General features: G+C 37.7%; 1 protein-coding gene across 17 annotated transcripts in view; it reads right to left on the bottom strand.

The window, feature by feature from the left end:
* THRB (thyroid hormone receptor beta) overlaps positions 1 to 26,551 on the bottom strand; it is a 370,384-nt gene that overhangs the window by 158,003 nt on the left and 185,830 nt on the right. For 3 of the 17 annotated variants that reach the window (XM_023207286.2, XM_023207285.2, XM_023207288.2), the window contains exon 3: positions 12,831 to 12,976. The exons of 13 other annotated variants lie outside the window; for them this stretch is intronic. The gene's annotated coding sequence lies outside the window, so the exon portion shown is untranslated. The remainder of the gene's footprint in view (positions 1 to 12,830; positions 12,977 to 26,551) is intronic. One more of the 17 variants, XM_023207290.2, reaches the window with a different exon arrangement.

The raw sequence follows: 26,551 nt of genomic DNA, 5'->3' as shown, positions 1-26,551 counted from the left end.
TTCTCTGTAACTGTTTCCAGACTTTTAACTTCTTGTGGGCAAGAGCCTTGTCTCAAAGTGCCTATAATTCCAGTTACTAGCACAGCACCCAATGTGGCAGCTGTTCAGAACTGCCCACTGATGAATATGCACCATTCATTCCTTATATTTATATTACATTTATTTACTTATTATTTATTTTTAGATACAGAGTCTCACTCTGGGTCCAGACGGGAGTGCACTGGTGCTATGTTAGCTCCCTGCAGCCTTGAACTCCTGGGCCCAAGCGATCCTTCCCCCTCAGCCTCCCAAGTAGTTAGGACTACCGGTGCATACCACCATGTCCAGCTAGTTTTTAAATTTTTCATAGAGATGGGGCCTCACTATATTGTCTAGGCTGGTCTTGAACTCCTGGCTTCAGGTAATCCTCTTGTTTTGGCCTCCCAAGTGCTAGAATTACAGGTATGAGTCTCTCTGCCTGGCTTATATTTTAATTTTCAACTTTCAAAGAAATAATTTGATTGGTACTTTGATTCCATAAATGGAGAACTGGAACTATTTACAATAGAAAAGCGAACACGTTCCCTTGCCCAAGAGAAAAATAAAACGTCTAATATTGAAAAACACCTGGAAAGTTCATGAGACAGAAGCGAATCAGTGAAAGAGGCTATAGTTTTTGCAGTCATTCTCAGGCGCTCTCTCCTCAAGCATTGCAATGAGTTCTTGTGCTACTTTTAGATTACTTCAAAACTTTGTATTTCATCCTCACATTGCCTTGTAAGACAGTAATTATAACACTGAAAAATTCATTTTTTAACCTTATTACTCTCCCTTACTTATCTTCTGGTAGGCTTCAATTATGAGGAGTTCTTAATCTGTGGTCCATGGACCATGGTCCCCAAAAGTCTAGGGATAAAGCTCTGCCTCAGTAGAATTAGTTTCCTTTGTTATATATTTAATCTCACACATTTAAAATAATTATTCTGAGGAGGGGTCTATAGACTTCACCAGATAGTTACTGGGGTCCAGGGCACAAAAATGGTTATAAACATCTAGCTGCCTTAGCTCAATGATAATTATTTATTACCTTTCCCTCATAAGCTATAGAACCAATTTCTGAAGTCACATTAATCTTATTTTCTTCCAGGAAGACTGACCATTTAACCCTAACTACCTGGTAACTTCCTATGTCTCAAATTTAACTAAAATGCCCAAGAAAACAGTGCTTCTGCTATCATATAAACAATTGCTAAATTATTACCTATTGTTAACCTAGAATAAAAGTGATTTTGCATTACATTGATTATTAAGGTTAGAGTCTTTTAGTGCTTTCTAATGTTCATTTGGAGAGTTATGCCTTGTTATAGGCTAAATGTTTGTGTCTCCCTCTGCCCAAATCCACATGTTGAAGCATTAACCTCCAGTGTGATGGTATTTGGAGGTAGGGCCTCTGGGAGGTAGCTGGGTTTAGATTAGGTCTGAGGGTGGGACCTTCATGATGGGATTAGTGCCCTTACATGAAGATGAAGATGGAGAGATTTCTCTCTTCATACATATGCACCAAGGAAAGACCATGTGACGGCATAAGGAGAAGACAACCATTTGCAAACCATGAAGTGGGCCCTTAACAGACAGTGAATCTGCTGATACCTTGATCTTGGACACCCAAGCCTCAAGAACTGTGAGAAACAAATGTTTGGTGTGTAAGCAACCTAATCTATGATATTTTGTTACAGCAGCCTGAACTACGACACACCTCTTTCCATTTATAACCCTTTATTGGCAAAACAGCATTCAACAATACCAACATGCTTTCATAAAACAATAACTTTCTAAGGAAAGCATTATTTTTTTTGTACTCTTTTTAGCTTGGTTCAAAAAGATATCTATAGTTGTGAAGAAAGAAAGAAATCCCAGATATGCTCCATTTCTTCACCACTCAACCCTGTCACCATCATTGGCTAAGAGGCAAGGGAGGAATTTTGTACACAACAGACTTAATGCATATGGTTTAAGATTTCAGCCTCAACTGTTAGGTCCTTCTCCAAACATCTCAAAAATCTGCATTTGGACAAACAGCTAGATGGCTTGTAGACATAGCTGAAGAATGTTGATCCACTCTTAGGCTGAGGACACTCAGCTCAAGCGCAACACATTTCACTAGCAGCTTTGTTTATTCATGTTGAAACTCAGTTTCAAAGCCCAATAACCATGGTATTACTAGATACAATAGAAATTTTATATCAAAGTTTTCTCATTGCAACATCTACTTCTATGAAAACACCATTTTTTATACCTTTCTTTACCTTTTGAGGAGCCAGCATGCAGCAATGAGAAGGACATGTGCTACATTTTCTCACCATTAGCCTGGGTGGGATGGGGTTCCAAGAGGAACACGAGAGTGGGCCTTAAAATGACCCTTCTCACTTTTAAGTTAGATGTGCTCATATAAAGTAAGAAGTTGAAGATCAAGTTAGACAGAAGTTGCAGTTGGGTAAATTCCAAGGAATGAAATTTAACATTCACAAATAGGTACTCAAGCAACCTTCTGAAGGCTCCATAGCTTGTGGAAATCAAGGCTTTTGGAGAGTTTCAGAATATCCACCACAACTTGCAGACCCAATGCAGTGGGTTCTACACAGGTATCTTATACACACTTCCTTTTCATATTCTTTCCTTTGTCACTGAATAACTCTTTTCATCCCCTACCCAGAGCCTTCAGCTTTACCCACTCTCCTTTAAGTAGATCTAAGACCTGCACATTTACCTTAAAAATCAGATTCATAGGGCTACAAGGACTTAAAAGACTTCAGTTTAGGTCTGGATTGATCAAAAACAGAATAAGAACCCACAGTTGGACTGCATGTTTCTCATATTATTTTTATGTGCATTATCTTATTTAAGCTTTCATTCATTTTATGAGCAATGTAAGCCAAGAGTGACTTTCCCAGCCTAGAGAAGAAAATCAGTTCTAGTGAAGCATAACTTGTATGAGGCCACTGTCCTTTAGTTTGTAAGTGAGATGAGAGCTGTTCTGGGATTCTGATACCTGAAAAATGCTCTTCCAGCTCTTCCTGGTCAACTTGAAAGAGAGAGAAGAAAACTAACTTTCAGTGGGAGAGTTGTCCCAGCTTTCTGCAATTCTAGAGAATGTTCGAGAATCTTTATTATCAGAGCATTCTTTTGATGGCCTTTAAAATGTTTTCGGGATCATGTGGGGAGCAGGAAAGTTTGAAGGCAGAACCTGATGTTGCATTGTAGGAAAACAATTCAAATGTAGTCTCCTGGACTGATTAGATCCAGTTCACCTTCAGTTGTCAAATGATAAATTCCCACCCTACTTTGGCATGAACTTTAAAAGGAAACGCCAGTAGCCAAAGGTCAAGAGGAGAAAGGAACAACATTTACTCATATAAATAGTGAAAACTGCCAAGCACAGAATTAACTGTGCACTTGTCTTGGATTTTCTCTACATTATAGCTTCACAAAAGCTGTGGTTCCAAAGTTGCACGAATAGGATTCTGATTTGGTACATTAACACATCATGGTACCAGTAGCACCTGATACGTGACTTCCTCTAGGTTTTAAGAGCATCTTTTATACTGTCCCAAATCTTGAAGGCAAGTTTTCTACCAAGTGGCCACAGCAGGACAAATTGTGACCCAAGGTAGTAAAAGGAAGGCTGGGTGAAGGCCAAGATGTGGACGAAGACAGCCAGTGGCCGGAAGCCCAGAGAAGTCTCAGTTCCTGGCCTTAACAAGAAATGAAGTATGATGGGCAGCTGCAGAGCCAGACTTTCTAAATCAACATTGTGAGTTTTCCACCGTCTACATCTGAACTATTTACATATTCCATACTACCTAGAAAATAGGCTAACCTGTTGTTCTCAGCTGAGAGTTGCGCTTGGATGCAAAGTTCTAGAACCAGGTTCTGCAGGATTCTGTCTACTTTCTGTGAGTATGTGACTGCTTTTTTTTTTAACCCCTTGTTATTTTTTGGCTGAGGCTGTCCTCCATTAATAGATTTAATACCTGTTTATTTCCACTGCCATTAAAAAAAATTTCTGAAAGCTGCCAAAGGATGTTTTTACCGTGTTCCCAGCAATGAATAGTCCTGCCTTTTTCTGCCGATATAAGCAAGCCTGTGACTGACTGCCAAGACTTAAAATTCCCGGGTTGAATCAAGTACACTAAAGCAGTGTTTTTCAAAACTATGGGTCCCAATACATAAGTGGCTTGTGATCTCAATTTAGTGGGTAGCAAGCAGTACCTTTTAAAAAAATGAAATAAAGTAGACTGGAAAGCATCAGTTCACTGCATTTGTTAAGAGTTAGGATTGTTTTGTGAAACTTTTGTGTGATTTACAAACACACACCATTTGTATGCTTGGTCGTTATGTAAAATGTATTTCTTACTGTGGGCTGTGGTCATCAATTGGAAAGCCACTGCACCAAAGCAATGCCAGAAACACTGAAAGAAGTGACTTGCTTAAGGAAATAAAGCCCTTCTGATTTCTGACTGTTGTCCAGAGTGCTGGCTAAGAAGAGGGAGGGGATGAGGAGCCTCATGAAAAATGGACAAGAGCCCAGTGTGGGGTTTCAAGCCAGAGCTTGCTGGCCAAATGGGAAGGCTGGCAAGTGGACAGACCAGGGCTTTATTACTGTTGCCTATTAGCTGCATGAATACTAAGGAATTTTTAAAGAAATGAAACACATACGATTTAAAGCACCAACAAGATCTTCAGGTAGGCAACTTCACTACGAGAAAGATGTTTCATAAACTGCATCACAAATTTCTAAACGTTTAGTAAAGACAAACACAAGTTCAAGTGTGCTTGGATGCATATTCTTTTAGGTTAAAACATAAAAAATTGCCAACATTCAGTCATTTTAACCTACAAAAATGGCAATTTTATATAGTTTTACCTTCAAAGAGATTTCATTCCATTTTTTTTTTCCTTCAGGTAAACAGCAAGTGCATCAGTGTCTACTCATCCACCTACACTTCTACCTATCCAACAACCCTCTATCAATCTTTTCTTTTTTTGCAGTTGAGGAGGGAGGGACCAAGAATTAAAATACAAGTTTCCTTTCAGAAATGATGAGAAAATTAAAATACCACTTGGCTTTTTATTATAGCAGCTACTCAAAGAAAATCTAATTATTTTGAGGAGTTCGTTTCTTGGTTAGTGGGTATTAATTGCAGCCTAGGCTAAAATATCTAAAAGGCTGTCACATTTTTTCTTTCATGAAATCTCTCTAACATATTTTTAAATATCCTGAGACTGAAGTCAATCTCCCTACTTACTGACATGACTAAAAATTCATTATATCTATATCTACGTCTATATTTCAGAGTATTGGGATGTTCCCTATCATGGCGACAAACCTAAAATCTCTTCAACTTTACTTATAGATTCCCCCATCCCCAGCAAAGGCCTCCAGTGTCTTTCATTAAAAACTTCCTTACTTTTAAAGTCAATGCTTAGCTTCCCTCTTCTGATTTTTAACTGTGGCAGACAACATTGACTCTTCCGGACATTATTTCCTATAGAAAATAAACGAATTAGGTTGTGCTTTCCCTGTTTCCTCAGCCACCCAGAGACATGTCTGCAAGGCAATAAAGTTTTCCATAGTGCCTGAGCTGCAAAAAAATGAGCCAAGAAAAACCTCAAAACACTAGCAGAAAGAAAAATATTTGGTGCTTAGTTACATTTCTTTTGAGATATGAAGGGGTGGGGTTGGGGGGATAAATATTTCAGGAAGTTTACTGAGTTGCTTTAATTAAATGCAAGGACTGTGTCTCTCTTGGGCCATACATTTGGAGTGTCTGCCTGCCATGTTCTGCAAACAACTGAGAGGCACCAGGCTGAGACCCTCTCTGGGCCCATCCGAAATGTCTGAATTGACACGGGAAACATCTTGTAAACAAAATGTTCTCTCAAGTCAGCATCATATCCTGGGCATGTTCACTGTAAACTTCAAAAATTATACTCAGCATTTTGAAACAAAATGATTATGAATCAAATTTCCTCCTTAGTTACATTCAAAGGACTTTAGTCATTAAAGTTTTGATTTTCTGACAACTCAATTCAGTTTCTCCTCCAAGAGACATGATGCACAGTCAAGTGGTTAAAATACCTTAATTAATTAGATATTAGGGGAAGAAACATATTTTTCTGACAAGAAGCCTGATTTTTCTAGCAATTGTTGATCCTGGGATGGCATTAAAATCAGTCACAGCAGCAGAATTGCATAGTAATGATTAACCTTGAAACCTTTTCCTTGGAGACCCCAAAGCAGTTGTCTAGTCCTAGAAGCTAATATTTTTCTATGCTCTGCCAGGCATGAAATAAAATACCTCAAAATAATTCTTGGAATTTTCTTGACTAACTTGACTGAAGGGAGGTGGCCTCTGTTACTCAAGTAAGATGTCCTGTTCTCATGAATTTCCATACCAAAGAGGAGTGGTTCAGGCAGATTAACAGAGCCCAGGCTTTGGGACTACACAGGACTGTGCTTAATTAAGCAAAAGACACTAATTGATCCCCTCCAACTCCCCTCGCATTTTCCTTAATGTACCTTTCCACACCTTACCACCCGAGAGCCTTACCCAAAAGAGAGATCCACAAAACAGGTTCCTGTCACAGGCTTCCTCTCACAATAGGACATTAGAAACCGAGTTGTACACGAACTCAAAGTTCAAGCAAGAGTTTACTTGAGCTTTGTAATTTGGATTTAGTAAACTAAATTCTTATGATGCAGCAGTTTAAAGACTTTAGAAGAAAGACGCAGAAAATGGGAGGCCTTTTGAATACTGAGTTCTGCCACTTCCTTTTATTAGCAAATGACACAGGGCTCTGCCTAGACATATTTAAATACAAAGTGCAAACTCCTCTTTGCTTTCAAAGCTTCATCAGTGTTTCTGTGTGCATGTGAGTTATTGTCTATTGTCCCTTGGCATCTGTGGAGGATTGGTTCTAGGACCTCCCTTGGACACCAGAAATGCTCAAGTCCCTTATACAAAAGGGTGTAATATTTGCATAAAACCTACATTCTCTCATATGCTTTAAATAATCTCTAGATTACTTATGATACATAATGCAATGTAAATGCTATGTAAAGAGTTGTTATACTGTATTGTTTAGCAAATAACAATAAGAAAATAAGTTTATACATGTTCAGTATGGATGCATTTTTTTCCAAATATTTTCAATCCATACTTGATTGAATCCATGGATGCAGAATCCATGGATATGGAGGGCTGACTGCACATTTCTTGCAAAAGAAAACTGGGGCTCTTTTGCACATTGTCAACAAGACTGCAAATTAGTCCAACATTTTGGCAATATCTGACAAAATTCCAAATGTACATGCCTTTTGACACTGTGATTCTACATCTTGGAATTCATCGTGCAGACATCGTCATTTAGTTATATACATATATATATTCATTGTAGGTTTTTTGAAATTGCAACATTCTGGAAATAACTTAAATGTCCATTAACAGAAGACTCAGTAAATAAATTTTGGTACATCTAATCATTCAGTGGACTAATATGTGGCTGTTGAGAGAAAAGAGAGAGTAACATAAAGTGAAAGTTATATAGAGAGGCATGAAAAGGTGCCAAATTTTATTATTTAAGGAAAAAGATTTAATCTGTGTTAAACACAATGTGTGTGCATATATACATATATATGCACATATATATTATATATTATATTATATATATACACACACACTATGTCTACAATATTTCTGGTAAGGTATACAGGAAAATGAAAAAGTGCAACTAGTGGTCACCTATAGGGAGTAGGGCTGGAAGGTTGGGAGGGGGCCTTCTACATTTCATTTTATATCCTTCTGAACTGTTCAATGTTATTACTATTTTTACCATAAACATGGATTGCTTTTACTAAAATGCTTTTTTAAGTGCTTCAGGGCCATAGTAGCTATAAAAATTAAGTCTTTCAGTCCCCAGAAGCATCAGGGACACATCCAATTCTAATATTTTTATTTTTAGATGACCGCGAGGCTCTGAACTGAGATGTAGATGCAGACCCCAAAATGTGTTGTGCTGGTGCCCTCCTCTAAGCTCCCTGTGCTCTCCACTGTGTGCATCACCTTGTTTCAAGCCCTTCTCCCTGGCTGGATGTTAAGCTTTCTGCTGGGGGTCAGGAACCATCTTGTCCTCATTCATGACTCCCTGGTTCTCAGCACTGTGCCTGGCAAATAGGGGACTCTCAATAAATCTTGAAGAGTAAAGAAGTCAGTGGTCTCATTTCAACTATAGTTCTAACAGGATAATTAAATGTTAGAGTTAAAAAAATCAGTAACAATACCAGAATGTTATAACCAAGGGATTTTAGCTGCATGTTTGGACCAGATCCCTCGGCTCCTGGGCCCTCTAACTCATCTATGGCAAGGGAATCTTGGACTATATAAAACACTGGGGTCTCATAAACTACATTAAGCCTTTTCAATGAAAAAACAGAGTTTTGGCTAAAGTTAAAAAAGTTTAATTTATTTAAAATTTAGTCAATTTTATCAATTTTCTAAAAATAGCATTTGCTAGAATTTCTCAGCTGCAAAGTTTTTGTTTGTTTGTTGCTCATAATTTTTTGCACCTGCTACCACTCACTGGTCTGTCCCAGAATCAAGTATAAAATATGAGCTGGTTTTACCCAAAATTAGGCATGTTACTTTTAAAAGTTCCTGGCATCATCATTTTGGGGTGGTTTGAAAGGCTATCATGACTTCTACAAACTCTGATACCTGAATGGATTTGAGAATGTTGAGGCATGTTGATCATTAAGCTATTGAGTTTTCCCTAGAGTGTGCAGTCACCCATCCCAGTATCATTCAGTCATACTGCAGAGTTCTCCCTTCCTAGGCTGTGCCCCTAGAAAGAGAAAGACATGAAAATCATGGAGAAAGGAATGAAAATCAACTAGAAATGCCCTTCCCCTTCTTACTAAGAAAACTCTAGCTCATTATGGTAATCTATCATTTTATTTAAAATTATATACTATGTCAAACATGCAAAAAAGAATAGAGGACAATATTGCAAAATCCAAGGACATGCTACCTCAATTAATCAAATTGTACGATTTTGCCATAATGCTGAATTTAGTGTTTATCTGTCCCGTGAACATTTTTATTCTGTTACAAAGGTACAGTAATCTGTTCTTTTACCAACTAAAACTTTCAATAAAATGAAGCCAGATGAATTCAGTTCACTCAAATGGAATTTGGGTATAGGGTATAATTTCCTGAGCATGGCCTGATTACATTCCCAAAGGCCATCTAGGGTAGGGAGGCTTGACTAAAATAGGCTGTGTCCAGGTTGTGATCAGTGCAGCAAAGCAGATGCCACTGTGGCGGCTGCAGCATCAAGTTTAGTTTAGACTCACTGTTAATTACCCCCCCTACTCAAACTCTTTCTTACCATCCACCTTCTTTTCCTCCAGAGTCCGAAAATGCCTGGTATTTGGATTTCCAGTGTGGTAGATTGTTTCCACAAATGGCTGCAATAATCCCTGCCGCCCTGCATGTCTCTGGCAATATGACTTTGCCATTTCTTTCATCAAGAGAAGTGGACTCCTTCTGAATTGAGCTGACCCTGTAGCTTGCTTTGATCAACAGAGTGCATAAGTGACACTGTGTGGCTTCTGAGACTATGTTTTAAGAGGTTTTTTAGTTTCTACTTTTATACTCTTTTGGAAATCAGCTACCATGTAAGCAGTCAGACTATCCTGAGGCAGCCATGCTGTGAGGTAGCCCAAGCTAACTACATGGAGAGACCATGTGAAGAAAGATAGACGCCTGGCCAACCCCCAGGTCATCTTGGATGTTGTAGCTCCAGCAGATGCCACGTGAAGCAGAAATACCAAATTGCTGAGCCCAGCCCAGAATGAAGAATCATAAGAGGTAAAAAATAGTTGTCTAAAGTCACTAAGTTTTAGAGTGATTTGTTATACATTATTGAGTAACTGACTCACCTAACCTCCCTTAATGCTAAGGTATGAGCACATGACCCAATTCTGGGCAATTAGATGTAAGAGGCAGTTTGCCAGAGGTAGTATGAGGAGGGTTTCTGGAAGATATTTTTTCCTTCCTGTAATGAAGACGCATGTGATGAGAAACTGCTTCTCTTTTGGTCTTTGGATGTGGCTGTGTGAACATATGCTGCCTAGAGATGTGACTCTGAGGGGACAGCCTGGGAACAAAAGGCAACACGGAGACAATGGTAGGGCAACAAGATGGAGGGCACTTTGATGACCTGTCATGCCACCCAATTAACTAAATTAAACCAACTACCTCTGGAGTTCCTGCTATGTGAAGGAACTCCATTAAGTCATTTTGGGTCTGGAATTCCGTATTTCACAGTCAAATGACACAAATGCTATTTATTTGACTCTAGGGACTAGCAACGAAACTTTCCCTTAATGCTAGCAGCATGCTGTTTTCTAATAATACACTGGCTCTCAGCACAATCATCCAAGGTGCTAAAACAAACAGGATAGAGATGTCTTCACTGCAATGTAAGAAATCACCTGTGAATTCAATAAAATCCATGTTAGCTTTCTGAAATACTATGTCCAAAAATGTCCCTGTAACTATGACACCAACTCAAATTCCTCACATACTTATATTTTAAATGCTGTCCTAGGTCTGAAAACTCACCACCTGGAAACCCGATTTAAATGTATAAGGGGAGCTGATATTCTTTATAGGAGGTCACACATGGGCACAGCATTGTATTATTGAAACTAGCTCAAGATAGAAATACGAAAAAGAAATCTGAACATATATATATATATATAATATATATATATAAAATATTTGGAAAAGCCAAGTAATTAATATCTAAAGATGGTAAGTGATAGCCCTAACTATATGCATGTATACTCAGAAGATGCAAGAAGGTACATTTTTCTTTGGGGACTATTTTACTACACAATAATACAGTATACAATTACTAGGGCAGGCATTTAAATAGGCACAAGTATGTTTATCTGAGGTTATTGATTACTATGCAACTTCTTCACCTGACATTAAATTGAGTAATTGAATGGTACTTTTTACTGTGACATAGCTTAGTGTTTTGACATAAGTACAAAGACAAGTTTTTGTTCAGAAGTTAGGTTTTCCACTTAAGGCAATTACTGTGCCAGGATTTTCTTTTGCTTGCAAATTTTATTTCAGTTAAGGTTGTCTAGTATAACACTACTTAATGGCTACTCTGCACTTCTGAATTGAATTGAAATTTGCTAGCCCTTTTCATTTTCTTTGGCTTAGGAAAACCCTATATCACAGAGTGCTATGAGGCCAGCTTGGGGTTCCTGAGGTTTGGGTCTCAGGTCTAGGCCAACTATGAATCCTTGGGTCAGTCACTGAACTTCTCCAGCTGTCAGGTTCCCTGTCTGTAAAGGGATGGAATTTATCAAGCGCTGTCCAATGGAACTTTCCGTGATAATGTCAATGCTCTATATCTACACTTTCCAATATGGTAGCCATTAGCCCTGTGTGGCTACCAACCATTTAATTTTGTTTCATTTTATTAATTTACATTTGAATAAAATAGCCACCTTTGGCTAGTGGCTGCAGTAATGGACAGCACAGATAGGTGATCTAGGTCCTTCTGATCTAAAGGTTATTTGCTCCTTCTACCCCAAATTTCCACTTAGTTTTCTCTTTCCTACATTTGCCTCTGTAACACCTCTCCAGTCTTTTTATTTCACTTAGAATTAGAGGTCAGATATGCCTTTACTGCCATTCCAGCCTAGAGTCAAGAGCTTAAAATTAACTATAAGTATTAACCCACTTCTTGAAATGGAGAAAAGGACCAGCTCTTAGAGTTTCTTTGATCTTCCATTAGAGCTCAGTTGGAGAGTCAGGAGTTATTTGGATGGAATAAGATCTGACATTTATTGAGTCAAAAGGCAGCGTTGATGTGGCTTCCTATTTTAGGATAATGTCAGCTTCAGTTAGAAGCTTTACTTTCCAAAGCTCCTGCTAATAAATATGGCCAAATTGTTAGGATGGGCAATTCTTTTGCAAACACTGTCTACTGCAATTACGTGGTGTGACCCCTACTATGTGCCAAGGCACAGGACTGAGTTCAGAGACTGAGAATATGAGTAAGTTTCCCTCCACTAATAAAAGCCTAGGTCTAACAGAAGAGCCTGACCAGAAGATAAATATTTATAACACACTGTGACACATCCTATGACCAATACATGAACAAAAGTGCTGTAAGAGTACAGAGAACAGAGCAAGCCCTTGTCTTCCTTTCTGGTGAGCCGGGAGAGCATAAAGGAGGTATCCTGTGGAGGGTGATCAGGAGTTAACTCTAGTACCAAGGAGGGGGAGGATGTTCCTGGCAAAGGAGCATGGCTTCTTAAGGGATGTCAGTTAAACAGGGCTATCCACACACTTTAGGTTTGAGTTTCAGGGAACTCAGCAAGAACTGAGTGCTGGTTTTGCCACTTCCTGCTGAAGAGCCCTTTAGCAAGATGATTTCTCAAATAGGTAAAATGATTCAAACTTTGGGTCCTGAATCTTTGTTAATTTCAAGGAGCAGCTTTCACTTCCTTGATAAATGACGAGCGGCCCTAGTACTTCTAACCCCATATAACTCTACCCGTATAGTATGAGAAATCACAAGGCATATCTGAGGGAAGACATCTTTTGAAGGCACTGAAAGCAAGGTAGAATCCATGGGTTAGAAAGGAGATAATGAATTAATAAGAAGTATAAGTGGTGAGTGAGTAATAGGAAGCATACATTTTTTTTCCATCAAAACAACCATTTCTTATCACCACAGTGACTGAATTTTGGAATACATACATTACTTCCAACAGTCTAATGCTAACCTCTGTGAATAAGAGGCATTCAGTCTTCAAGACGTTTGTTTTTCTGCATTTCCTCTTCCTACAGTGAAGTCACTGGGGGCAGATGAAATATAAAATGCTGGAGTTTGCCTCTCTGGCGAGCTGCAGAAAGGAATTTCTGCATTACTGTGATCATCTATTTAATTGTAGCACTTAGTTGCTTATACAAAGCAGTTCTCCTGTTCTTGCCCCTGACATTTAGAAATTTACAGGCTAAAAAGAGGACGACGACCCAGACAAGTTATGAAGGCCCTATAAACAAATGCGTACTCATTATAGAAACATTTAGTAAACATTTGCCTTATGTGGCATCCATGGGCCAGGTAAATGGTGGGATGCTGGCGGATTTGTCTTGAAGCAGTTAAATGATGTGAAGGTCCCTCACTGTTCTCACCTGCTGTTGATAAGTAGCTGTAACAGACTTGTAAGCTCCTTCCCTCCGTTTCGGAGAGCTGTCCCACAAATGATGCTGCACATTATAATCACCTGGGAGCTTTAAACAATCCGGATGCTCAGGTCACATCCCAGACCAATTAAATCAGAAGCTGTGGGTTAGGGACCCAGCCCATAATGCATTTTAAATTCCTCAGGTGATTCCAACTTGTAGCATGTGTAAGAGCCTGTGTTTTAGACTTTAGAGTAGTGGTTCCTAACTTTTGAATTTAAAAAATACACATTTCTGGGCCCCACCCCAGACCTACTCAATCACTATCTCTGGGGGCAGATTTTCGTGTTACTTTCTAATAAACTCTTAGGTCAGTTTGATTCCAGCCCTTAGTTGAAAACCTTGTTCTAAAGCATCGAGTTTCTATTTCTTCTCTGATGTTGTGCATATGAAATGTGAGAAAATTAAAATAGGTCCATTCAAGACTACATAGAGGATATTTACTTATTTTGGTTTCAACTTTTTATTAAAGTGTCACACACTTAAAAATAGACACATGCAGAGATTGAAAGTGTGCCTTGATGAAGGATCACAAATTGTATCACTGGCACCCAGATCAAAAACCTGAAGCTTACCAATCCCCTACAATCCTTCCCTTGTAGGGACTACCCACGCCCCATGGGAACCACAAATCTGATTCTAACATTTTTCCCACCTGAAGTTTTATTTGTTCCAATTCGGTACAATTGCAGTAAAGTTGACTTAATTTCATGCAAATAATTACTCAGGTCTAATTAACAGGCCATAGTATTTTGAGGACAAATGGCCTAACACATTTTGTACTGCATTTGTTTATGATTATTTTAAACAACGAAGAAGAAAATGAGGCCAGGAAAAAATACTGTCTCTGATTTTCATAGATTGTTAGTTACTGGGTACAATTTTCAGATACTTTTTTTTTTTTTTTGAGACGGAGTCTGGCTCTGTCGCCCGGGCTGGAGTGCAGTGGCCGGATCTCAGCTCACTGCAAGCTCCGCCTCCCAGGTTCCCGCCATTCTCCTGGCTCAGCCTCCAGAGTAGCTGGGACTACAGGCGCCCGCCACCTCGTCCCGCTAGTTTTTTGTATTTTTAGTAGAGACGGGGTTTCACAGTGTTGGCCAGGATGGTCTGGATCTCCTGACCTCGTGATCCGCCCGTCTCGGCCTCCCAAAGTGCTGGGATTACAGGCTTGAGCCACCGCGCCCGGCCCAATTTTCAGATACTTTTTACTCTAAGCCTTGTAACACCTCTGTACAGATAAGAACTATCGTCATCTCTACTTAACAGATGGAAAAATAGAGCCTTAGGGAGGAAGTGAATTGCCAAGATTTGGCCTCATGGTCCTCTTACATGGAAGGCCTTTCCCTCTATTGCTGCATGCACACTGTCTCTCACCTTTGTAACCAATTGAGACTTTAACCTCCTGTAAAAATCAGCATGAAAAAAGGTCTCTGGACAGGATTGTGGATGTGACTAATTTGATTGTTTTTTAAAAATTCATTCCAAAATACTTGATGAACTCTAGTTCTCAAATCATATAGATAAGTTTTTTAAGTTAATTTTTTTTTCCTGCTTAGAAAAGTAATTTAGGTACACTGTAGAATAAAATAAAAATGTAGAGTAAACGAAGAGTCATGCATTATAACTAAGGGTTCTTTAAAAATAAGAAAGACCTTCAAGACCCTGGACTGGGTAGTTCTCCAGCCTTGCCTGGGGGAAGGAGAATGAGTAACTTGATCTTTGGATGCTTTTCAAGAAATTTAATGTGAATAACTTATTTCTAAGTGTCCTGGAGTTGGTACAGACCCGATGCTGTATCCTGTACAATATGTAAAAAATCTGAAAAGATCAAGAACTCTATCTGATCTCTGTTTTTCACAGATTACCAAGTGTAACTGCATTTCCCCCACAATTTTTGAAAACAGTTCCTGTGATCATATAAACTTTCTTTTTTTCCTATTTGTTAATAGAATTGGCTGAAATTGTGGTATTTAGAAATTTATCATCAGTACATCTGAATTCTTAACAGAAATTCCAGGAAGCCTTGAGGTTTCTGGGCAAGTATGCTTTTTTTTTTTTTCCTCAAACATACCAGAGTTTATACCTTTAAATGCATGTGGTTTTCTCTGGAGGAGGAAGCAGTGTACTTTTTCAGTGTGTTCCTATTGCTGAAAATACTCCAGGGGAATTACAGGAAACAGGAGCAGGACAGCTTTGAGCTGCACATCCCAACACTGACTCTCAATTCTTAGACTAAATGGCATAAAACATTTCTCACTTACTCAGCAATGACTCTTCAAAAGCCACTGATTACATCTCTAGATCTGTCCAGTCAACACAAAACATTATTCTCCCTATGCCTGAGGGAGGGCAGAACACTTTGCTACTCCTGGAATGTAGCATATACTCACAGGCAGTGCCACCTCCTCACCCGAGGCTGAGAAACCAGAGACCCAGGGTAGCTGGTTACACGTGACTTTGCTCAGTTACACCAGGAATTAAGGACAAAGTTGATACACTATTCCAGGTGTTGTGACTCAAAAGAAAGGAATCTTTTTCACTGAAACCCTCAAACATGGATTCTCGCATGATCTACCAATCACTCTGGCCATGATAAAACCTAACACTTATCCATGCATATAGTTCCCAAATCTGTATGTATACAGTATGCAATATCCATGATACAGATGCACCACATTTATTTCCCAACTATTCCCCAATTTCTGGGCATTCGCTTGGTTTCCAGATTCTTCTTTCCCTCCCCACAACAATGATGCAATAAAATTCCTGTACACAGAATTTTGTATATCAATGCTTTTATTTTTTTGGGCTAGCTTCCAAAAGCTGGGTCATATATGATATCTCTCTGTGTTTTTTATTAATAGAATTTGCTAGATTGCTTTTCAAAAGTTCAAAGACCACAGGAATGTATTAGACTGCCCCCATCTCTTCATCTAACTGCAGTGGTGGATATCACCACTCCTTTGAAATTTTTACTAATTATTTTTTAAATTTGCAATACATATACTGGGTAGATTTGTATTTGGAATGTATTACAAGCTTGAATATGTCAATGAAAAAAGTTAAAATTTTACTAATTTGATGGGAGGGGTATCTCAATGTAGTGACTGAATGGTAGACCCCCAAAAGATATGTCCATGTGTTAATCCCCCAAAACTACGAATATGACCTAATTTGGAAAAGGAGTCTTTGTGGATATAACTAAGGATCTCTACATGAAATCATCCTGGCTTATCTGGCAGGCCCTAAATTGAATGACAAGTGTCCTTATGAGAGATACACAGAGGAGAGACACAGGGAGAAGAGGTGAGGGCCATGTAAAGATGGAGGCAGAGATTGGAATTACACATTCATAAATCAAGGAACACCTGGAGCCACCAGACTCTGGAAGAAATAGGGAGGGATTCACTCCTAGAACCTTCAGAGGGAGCGTGGCCCTCTCAACACCTTGATTTCAAACTCCTTCTCCCCACAACTGTGAGTGTATATTCCTGTTGTTTTAAAATACCAAGCTCATGTAATTTGTTACTGCAGCCCTAGGAAACTAAATATACTCATTGTTACCATAAACTTTTGTGTTTTTCTGAAAACTTCTGAGGTTGAGCGTATTTTCATGTGGTTTTAATGGTCATTTGAATGTGCTTTTCTGTGAGTTAACTACTCATATCTTTTCCCCATTTCCCCTACTAATTCTTATGAATGCTGTGACGAGGCAGACATTAACACTTTGCCACATGTTGTAAGACACCTATCTAGCCTGTATTTTTGAGTTTGTTCATGATATGTTTGGTTATGCAAGTCAAAAAATTACATGGTACAGTATGCTTATCTTTTTATCCACCCCTTATTCATTAGCTCCATATTGATTATAAACATTCCCCTGACACTTGGGTTATAACATTATTGTCCCAAATTTTCTCTAAAATGTTTGTGGTGGGCACAAAGATGGTTCCCCAAGAAGTCCATGACTTTATTACCACATCCTGTGAAAATGCAATCTTACACGGCAAAAGGGACTTTGCAGATGTAATTAAGGGTACACATTTTGAGATGGGGATATTATTTTGCATTATCCAGGTAGGCCCAATCTAGTCACCCGAGTCCTTGAGTGGCAGATGTCACTATGGAAGAGGGGTTGGAGACATGCAACATTGTTGACTTTGAAGATGGAGGGAGGAAGTCAAGGAGTATGGCTGACCTCTGAGAATGGCAAGAGAGTTGATTCTCCCTCAGAGGCTGCAGGCTGAAACCTAAGCCCTGTGAAGCCTGCATCAGCCTTCTTGCCTACAGACTGTAAGGCCATAACTTGGTGTTGGCTAAGCCGCTAGGTTGGTGATAATTTGTTATGGCAGTAATAGCAAATCAATACATCTTTGCCGCTTAATTTAAATTAATGTGTACCCTTATCCACCAATGTGTACCCTGTTTACTTTTGAACATATTAGCAAGTATTAGCATCTACAACGTTAGTTCTAGACGTACCCTCCAATCTGTTGTACTGATCAATTTGTTTACTCCTTTGCCAATATCCAGTTGTTTTGATTTAGTCACTTCTATATGTTTAAGTACCTGATAAAAGACAAGTTAGCCTCCTCTGTTCTTGTTTTGTTTTTTAAATAGTTTCCTTAGATTTTTACAGATTTTGTTTTATGTCCTTTAAATCATTATTTTTTGTTGTATCTTACTAAGTCTTTTAAAATTTATGTTGTTATGGTGAAAATTCCATCTCCATTGGTAATTGATAATTCTTGTAAATAAAGCATACCACATACAACGGTGTCTCAAGGCCTTTGAGCTTGCGGTTCACTCTGCCTGAACTGGAATGTGCTTGTCACAGTTGTCTGCATAGCAGAATTCCTCATGAACCTCAAGTTTCTGCTCAAATGCTAACTTATTGTAAGTGAAGCCCTCCCTAACCACCTCATAGAAAACAACACACCACTGCCTGCCATCCATTCCATCGGCTAAGCATTTACTATACTTCTTCTCTGGCTTTATATTTTTCCCCATAGTACTTGCCACCATCTGGCTTACCTACTCATTTATTTTCCATTACCCCCAACTAATATATAAGCCCTATGCAGAAAAGGACTTTTTTTCTTTTGTTCACTACTGTAGCTCTAGGGACCAGATGAATGCTTAGTATTCAGTGAGTGTTTAATAAATATGTGTTGAATGAATGGCTATAAAGAAGACTTACTGATTTTTCTACATTTATTTTTTAGTCTAACTGCCTTACTTACAAATAACTTACAAATATTCTTACTGATTGTTGCAGTCCAGGTTTTTACTGGAGTCCTTCCACTCTTACAGGTATACAATCATGTCATCAACAAAAAAGGTAATATTTCTCATTTGGTTGTATCCATTATGCCAATTACCTCCTGGCCCACTAAATTCACAGGGACCCCTGAAACAAAGATGAATAATGTTGGTGGAAGCACAGATCCTTATCTGTTTTTCACTTGATAAAACAAATACAAAGAAAAGATACAGAGACTCCTCCCTGTATCCAGGCCCTGCGCCATGAATCTTTGCTGTGAATCTTTGCAGTGCCCTCATATTTTGCGTCTAGGCTTAGTGAGGTGAGTGCTTGGGCCAAAGGGTGGTCAGCAAACATGATGCCTGAACAGTGCTTCTCACACTAGGCTTGCTCTTGCTTCTCGGCCGCTAGCTGGGCTAGCCTGCTGCAGGAAGAGAATATGTTGTGGAGTTTTTCCGATGTTTTAGTAGAGGCCATCCTCAACCAGCCCACAGCTAGCCAGCCCCAGACACCAGACACGTGAGCATGCCTGATTATCAGCTCAGAGCTGCTGAGATGATCTATAGCTGTTCACAGACGCGCAAGCAGGCCCAGTCCAGATCCCCTGATCCCCTCTGTGAGTTACACATGTTAATTGTCACTTGTCATTGAAGTTTGATAGTTATGCAACATTACTGGGACAAGAGATAATTGATACATTCTCTTATGCCTAATTTTACTACAAGGAGCCTGAGAGTTTTGCCATTAGAATTCTGTTACTTGTTCGTTTTTGGTGGATAGTCTTTATCATGTTTAAGTGAAACAGAAAAGTATGCCAACTAAGTTTTTTAAAAATGGCTGCTGCATTTTACAGATGCATTTTCTGCATGTACTTTTATAATCTTTTTCCTCCTTTAATTTATTGATCAGACAAATATTTCGATAGATTTCCTAATTTTTAACCATGTTTAATTCCAGGAATAAAGTTTTCTTGATCACAGAGCATTATCTTTTTTTGAGATGGCTTTGGAATTTACTTGGTAATATTTTATTCCAAAGTTTGCCCTTACGTGTACATGTGAAATTAGCTCATATTTTTTTTAGTGTGTATTTTCTTGGTCAGAGTTTTGAATAAAGATTATATTAGCTTTGGGAAATGATTTTGAAACTTTCATAATTGATCAAGGAGTCCAAATACAAGAAAGGACATAAATATTTGAATAACATATTCTACACACTCAATCTAATAGATTTGTACACAGAACTCATGTCATATAAGTTAATAAAATAGATTTCTGATTGTCTGTGGAATATTAATAAAACATAAATCACAAGGTTAAAATGAACACCTTCACTTATTTTTTTAAAAGTAGATATTTTGATAGGATATAATCTTAGATCATAAGCAAATAAAATTGATTTTAAATAAAGCAATAGCTAGTAAATTTTATCTACTTGAAAAATAAGAAATATCCTTCATAATAGCTACAGGATTCATGAGAAAAGCAAAATTAAAATCATAAGCTATCTAGTATCAATAAAATAGAGAATATGTCCCATCCAAAGTTATGAAACACAGCTAAAGCTATACTCACAGGACAAATGTGTGGCTTATGGCTATAACACCTTCATTATTGAAAAACTAAGATGTTAACATAGTACTAACCTTAATAAGTTTCATGAAGAACAAAAATATAAACCTAAATATAGTATGAAGAACGAATTAATAAAGATAAATGCTGAAATATAGTGGAAAACAAAAATAATATAAAGAACAAATACAATCAAAAACTGGTTCTTTTATAAAATATATAATCATCTTATGAATATGATTAAAGGAAGAAGGAGGGAAATACTAGGATTGAGCAAATAGAGAGAAATATGTGCACAAAGATGAAAATGATTATTAAGAAAGTACTAGAACTAACCCCATTGTAATAGATGTGAAACCTAGAAAAAATGGATGATTTCTTAGCAAAACAGAAATTAACTGACCCAAGAGGAAGTACTAAAATGTAATAAGAAGAGACGGAAATGGTGATTAAATGTCTATCATTTAAATGGGGGAAGGAAGTATCAGGATTAAATAATTTCACAGCTGGGTTCCATTTAACTTTTAAAGAACAGATAATTCCAATGCTATTTAAACTAGTCTAGCCCATTGAAAAATATGAAAATCTCCTGAGTTTATTTTATGAATTATATAGATCAGTGGTTCTCATAGTGTGTTTCCTGGATCAGCAGCCTCAGCATCAGCATCTTATGGGACCTTGTTAAAAAGACACATTATCTGTCATACCCCCAGACCTACTGAATCAGAAACTCTGGGGTTGGGCATCCAGGAATCCAAGATGATTCAAGTGCATGCTAAAGTGTGAAAACCACTGCTGTAGAGGTAGCTGGCCTGCATCTTATATACAAAAGGCTACAGGTTGGGTAGGGGTGGTGGATGTAGCATCAATACCCTAGGGTTGGGACTTCCGCTAGCAATAGAAGTTGCATGTGTAGGGTAAGGTCAAGGGGGATTACAATTACTGGTATTAATATTAGTAGCTGCTTACATAAGGGTAGAAATCATAAGTGGTAATTGATCCAAAACTAATTTAGACATGGCCATTTGCATACTGCATTCTCATTACCAAATGAGAAAAAGTATATTTTCATTGTAAAAGCAAACTGGTTACAGTGGGTTGGAAGCATTTTAATATATTTTAATAATGAGGTAAAGAGGTATGTGAATTTCACACCACAGACTTTAGGCATTTCACACCCATTCTTCTCTCATTTCCCTCTGTATCTACCATAAAAAGTATTATTATTAGTTCAGTGTTTTAGATGAGGACAGAAAGGTTCAGAAAATTTCAGGAACTTTCCCGAGAATACCGAGTTCTATGCAGCATTCAAAATCAGGTTTACCTTCCTCTAATCGTGCCTTGGCATCTCCTACTAAATTCTTAGAACTTTTTTTCCAAGACTGGGCTGACTCCCAAGAAATCTGAGTCTATCTCCTCCCCAATGGGCTTCTAAAAGTGCTTCTTCCAACAGATAACAAACATACTTCCTCCTCTTGTTAATTTAGACATGTTTCAAAGTAAAAGTCCTTCAATTTTGTTGTTGTTGTTGCTTTACCTCAGAAACTAACAAATCTTTACCCAGGCTATATAATAGAAACGATTTTAATATTAATAGCCCAGTCAGTCATTTGAGGATTAAGGGCCTGGGGTTTGCTTTGGCACGCAGAAGGAATATTGGTTACCTGCAATTCTGGTTTTCGGAAGGTTCATAACTGTAATAGATAGCAGCTCCCCGAATCCAAATTTCCTGGCACATGCCAGGCCTGCACTGGAAAGCTCAGATTTCCCTGCTTCAGACCACCCACGGGGAGGAGGCAGGAATCTGTCAACAGTGTGGTCTCCTCTATAAAGCTGCCTTCCACAGAGGGCTCTGGTTCCTCACACTGAGATGCAGTGCACAGGCCAAGATGATTGGGTTGTCATAAATACAGATTCCCTGAAAGCAGGATTTATAAATGGACTGGGGAACAAGGGAAAAATTCTCCCAAAGAAAAATAGCATACATTTTCTTTGTATTTGCCTGCATGTATCTGGCTCATTTGGACTCTAGGAATGGTGGTGGCTGCATCACAAAATTTGCAAGGTGATCAGAACAACTGGTCTCAGTTTTTTCTAAGGCATAGCATACTTTGGCTACGGGGTCAAGAAATAAACTGTTAGGTTTACACCCTCTGCCTCCTGCCCATCGCTCAAAGTCCTTGAATTGGCACATTACTGTGCAGAATGTGATATACAACCCTGTAACCATGTAGGGTTGCAGTCTGATGAAACTTCTCAAGAGAGCTAAAATCTATCTGGATGTAAGCAGTTTTCTCTTTACTTTCCCACAATTAACTGAGAGTTTAGTAATCACTTATGGAGGCACACTATTTATTAGGAGCCAATTAATTAGTCTATCATATCTGGTTCTAAAAAAAGTCATACTTTAAAAGCAAACCACAATTACAGATCATTCCTTTTTTTCTCAAAATAAAAAAATGAATCCTCATATGAGAGTTCTTGGCTGTTTTTATAAATATAATAATAAATCATAATAAAATATTAATGTTACTTTCTTACTTGGCAATAATTTTTAATTACACTAAACAAGTATATACTCATTGATGTTGGCAAGCAAATTTTGATATCCTACACAGTGCCATGTGTATGCTGAACACTATCTGAAACCATGAATTATTTTTAAATTTACTGAAGAGAAATAACATGGTAAAGTCAGAGCTAAAGTTTATTTGTTTAGAACATAAAAGGAACACATGCTCATTGGAGAAAAAATTTAAAACTACAGAAAAGCATTAAAAAATCACTAGTAATGCAACTATCCAGATCTCTCAATTCTTATTTCCTTTCGTTTTTTATGCATCTGTTGTTTTATATAGTTGAAATTCTAAATAAATTCCCTTTTTATTCTTTTCCACATAAAATTATAACTGAACCATTTTCCCATGCTGTAATCTCTTCATAAACAGCACTTTCAACGACTTTATATGGTTCACCATGTAGATATATCATTATGTATTTAACATTCTCCTATTGAAAGATATTTGGCTGATTTCCAAATACAAATAATGCCACAAATAACTTTCCGTGCCAAAATTTATTTCTGAATTATGGATGATTTTTTTTAAGGAAATATTTTCAGAGGCATTCCAGAAGATCCCAAAATTACTGCTGGAAAGAATATGAATATTTAGTAAACTATTGATATGACTGCAAATTGCTGTCCCAAACCATTTGCTGAAAGGGTCCTTCAAGAATTTCCCTGTGACTTCACTCTCTCCATACTCAAAGATTTCTGCCAGGTTCTGGTTGCCTTGAGCTGAAGTATAAAAGGTTGCCCCCAGGGGTTTCAGGCCATTAGCTAATGGCCTGCTTGCATAGTTCACTGTGGTCAAGTTAAGACTATGAGTACATATGGGCAACCACTGAAATAGCTTCTGTCCCATCGCTGCAGCCTCTGTGAATTTTGCCCACCTGGCAAAGAAAGTGAGAGGTTGAGTTTTGAAGAAGAGCAGGCTGTAAGTTGTCAGAAACGTAGGGGAAGGGATGTTAGGTCGGACTGTAAAATAAGAACCACCATGGCACATGTTTACCTATGTAACAAACCTGCACTTCCTGCACATGTACCCTGGAACTTAAAATAAAAGTTGGAGGAAAAGAAAAAAAATTAAAAAATAAAAATTAAAATAAAAGAAGCTCTAGACAGTTGAACTTACTAAGGGAGATAGCAAGGAGTTAGAGTGTATTAAAATAATGATATTATCAATAACAATAATGGTTAGTTTGTTAGAAACATAGGCATAACTACTACCAAAATGCAGGTTTTAAAATTTGGAATTTTATGAAAGAATTAGGGAGCCTTAACAGCACAAGGTTAGGGTGTTATGAAGGTTTTAAGTGTCTTTGCCAAGCCTTGTTTGAGGTCCTACTATGTAAAATCACTGGTGGATACAGAACATCCCTCTTTGTTGAAATATAAAGTGGAGTAGGTAGCTAAATAGGCAGAAATCATTCTGGAGTGAATGAAATCTTATAAAGACAAATAGACAAAAGTAAATTTGAGGCATGTGAAAAACCGCCTTGTTAAACAGGAGAATGGAAAATTGTTTTATTAATAGGTAGATTGTAATCTTTGGTCTTTTGTGTAGATGTGTACTTAGAACTCTATACTTACATTTTAAAATTTGTGTTCATCTTTAAATATACCATAATCAACGCTTTGTCCATGGTATAAACTCAATGAATATTTGCTCAATTTTAATTGAATATATTTTCTTTCTATAATTATTTGAATTGGAAATTTTCTATGCCTTTGAAGTGAAACTCTTCTTCATTTATGGAATAAGTTCATGTTCCCCTTTTGCTTTTGTGCCTCTATCAACCAAAAGTTCTAGAATCTTCCTTCCTGGGAAGGAAAGAAATAAACTGTTTATTTTCTTTGCCATTTAAACTGCCATACCCAAGCAACTCAGGCCCCAAACAGAACCTTTGCCCTTGCTGATCCCTTTGTCTGGAAAGCTCTTCCTTCTGGCTCCTATTTTTTGGCCAGGTCTAGCTGGAATACTGCTTCATCAGAGAGGCCATCTCTGACCACACAGCAAAAGTGGGTTCTACCTCCTTGTACTTCACATTTTTGTTATTTTCTACCTTACCTCCTTGGCCTTTTTGTATATGTATTACAATTTAAAATGATTCATTTATTTAAGTATTTAAAAATTCCAGTATTTTTCAAATTTTATAAGCTCATAATGAGAAATGTTTTACATTGATTCATGCACACACACACACACACACACATACACACACACATAACTGCAACAATAGTTTGAAAACAACACACTTAAGAAGTGCTAGTGGAATAAAGTTTTGTTTCTTTACTCTATTTGAGTTTGCTAATTAAAGGAGCAATCACAAAAGCTGTTTGTATCCCACTAACTGGATGTCATAATCCACTAACAGGGTGCAATCCAAAATTTGAACTATTGAGTTGTTTTCTGTCTATTCTCTCTACCCCTTCCCTTCAGCCTAAAGGAAAGATGTAAGCTCCACGAGGTAATAAAATGTCTGCTGTATTTGTCTTATTTCTGGTACACAGTTGATATTCAGTAAATAGCTTTTGAATAAATCAATACATAAAAATGAATAAATTAATAATGTCTTGCTAAGTTCATTTTCCTTATTTTGTTATGCTTTTAACTAAAAATAATTATATAAGTTGGAGCATCATTTCCTTTTTTGATAAAAGTATTTTTGGAATCTAATTTAATATTCAGGGATCCATTAAGCATTTCAAGGAAGATACTGACATTATTAAATTGTTCAGCAATGCACAGATTTTGAAAATACACTTGAAAAATAGAACTTTGATATGAACTTGTAAAATATGTAAGATGTATTATAAAACCACTGATCAAATAAATTAAAAAACTCCATTCCCCTATTCAGTGCTGTGTTGGGTAGAAAAGGGGTAAGTAAACAAACAAGTGGAAAAGTTAAGGAAGAACGTAGAGAAAAGGATTGCTTTGCACAGACATCTGGCTTTGCTTCCCCAAAGCTATTGAGTACTGGGGCAGGCAAGTGGGCTTACTACCCTAAATGGGAGCCATATATCACATTGGAAGCTCCGTGTCACAATTCTATTCTACTTACAAAATGTTCCTCTATGTGCTTATTTAAAAATCTCTTTGTCAATGTGATTATTCAATCAGGCTACTACTTACTGTTTAATCTTTGTGAATGTGGGAAAAAGGAATTCTGTTCAGAGTAACAAACTTTTCATGTGACTTAAAAGTTGTTTTCTATCTATAAGAATTTTCCATGATAGGAAACGATTTACCAAAAAACTTTGCTTTTTAAAAATAAAATGATGTGCTTTGATTTCATTTCTTAAAAGAGAAAGGAAAACAGAAGAGAGAAGACTTTCCTTTATTCAAAACCTTTCTTTACATAAACAACTACATCTTCCAGAACTTCAGTGACCACTCATTTGCTCTAAAGCAGTGACTCTCAAACTTCAGCGTGCATCAGAATCATATGGAGGGCTCCTTAAACACAGATTGCTGGGACCCACCCCTAGAGCTTCTTTCTCAGTAGGTCTGGTTTGGGGTCATAGAATTTGCAGTTCTAACAAGTTTTTAGGTGATGCTGATGCTTCTGGTCTGAGCACCACATTTTGGGAATCACTGCTCTAAAGCAATGATTCTCAACTATGGGCAATTTTATCTCTCAGTGGACATTTGGCAATGTCTGGAGACATGGTGATTGTCACCATTGGGTATGGGGGGTTCTCTATTGGCGTCTAGTGGGTAGAGGCCAGAGATGCTGTTAAATACCCTACAATGCACAGGACATTTCCCACCACAATTAATTATCTGGTCCAAAAAGTCAATTGTGCTGCTGTTCAAAAATCCTGCTCAAAA

The sequence above is a fragment of the Piliocolobus tephrosceles genome, chromosome 2 (genome assembly GCF_002776525.5).
Source record: "Piliocolobus tephrosceles isolate RC106 chromosome 2, ASM277652v3, whole genome shotgun sequence".
NCBI lineage: Eukaryota > Metazoa > Chordata > Mammalia > Primates > Cercopithecidae > Piliocolobus > Piliocolobus tephrosceles.
This window is presented reverse-complemented; position numbering and strand designations above follow the sequence as displayed.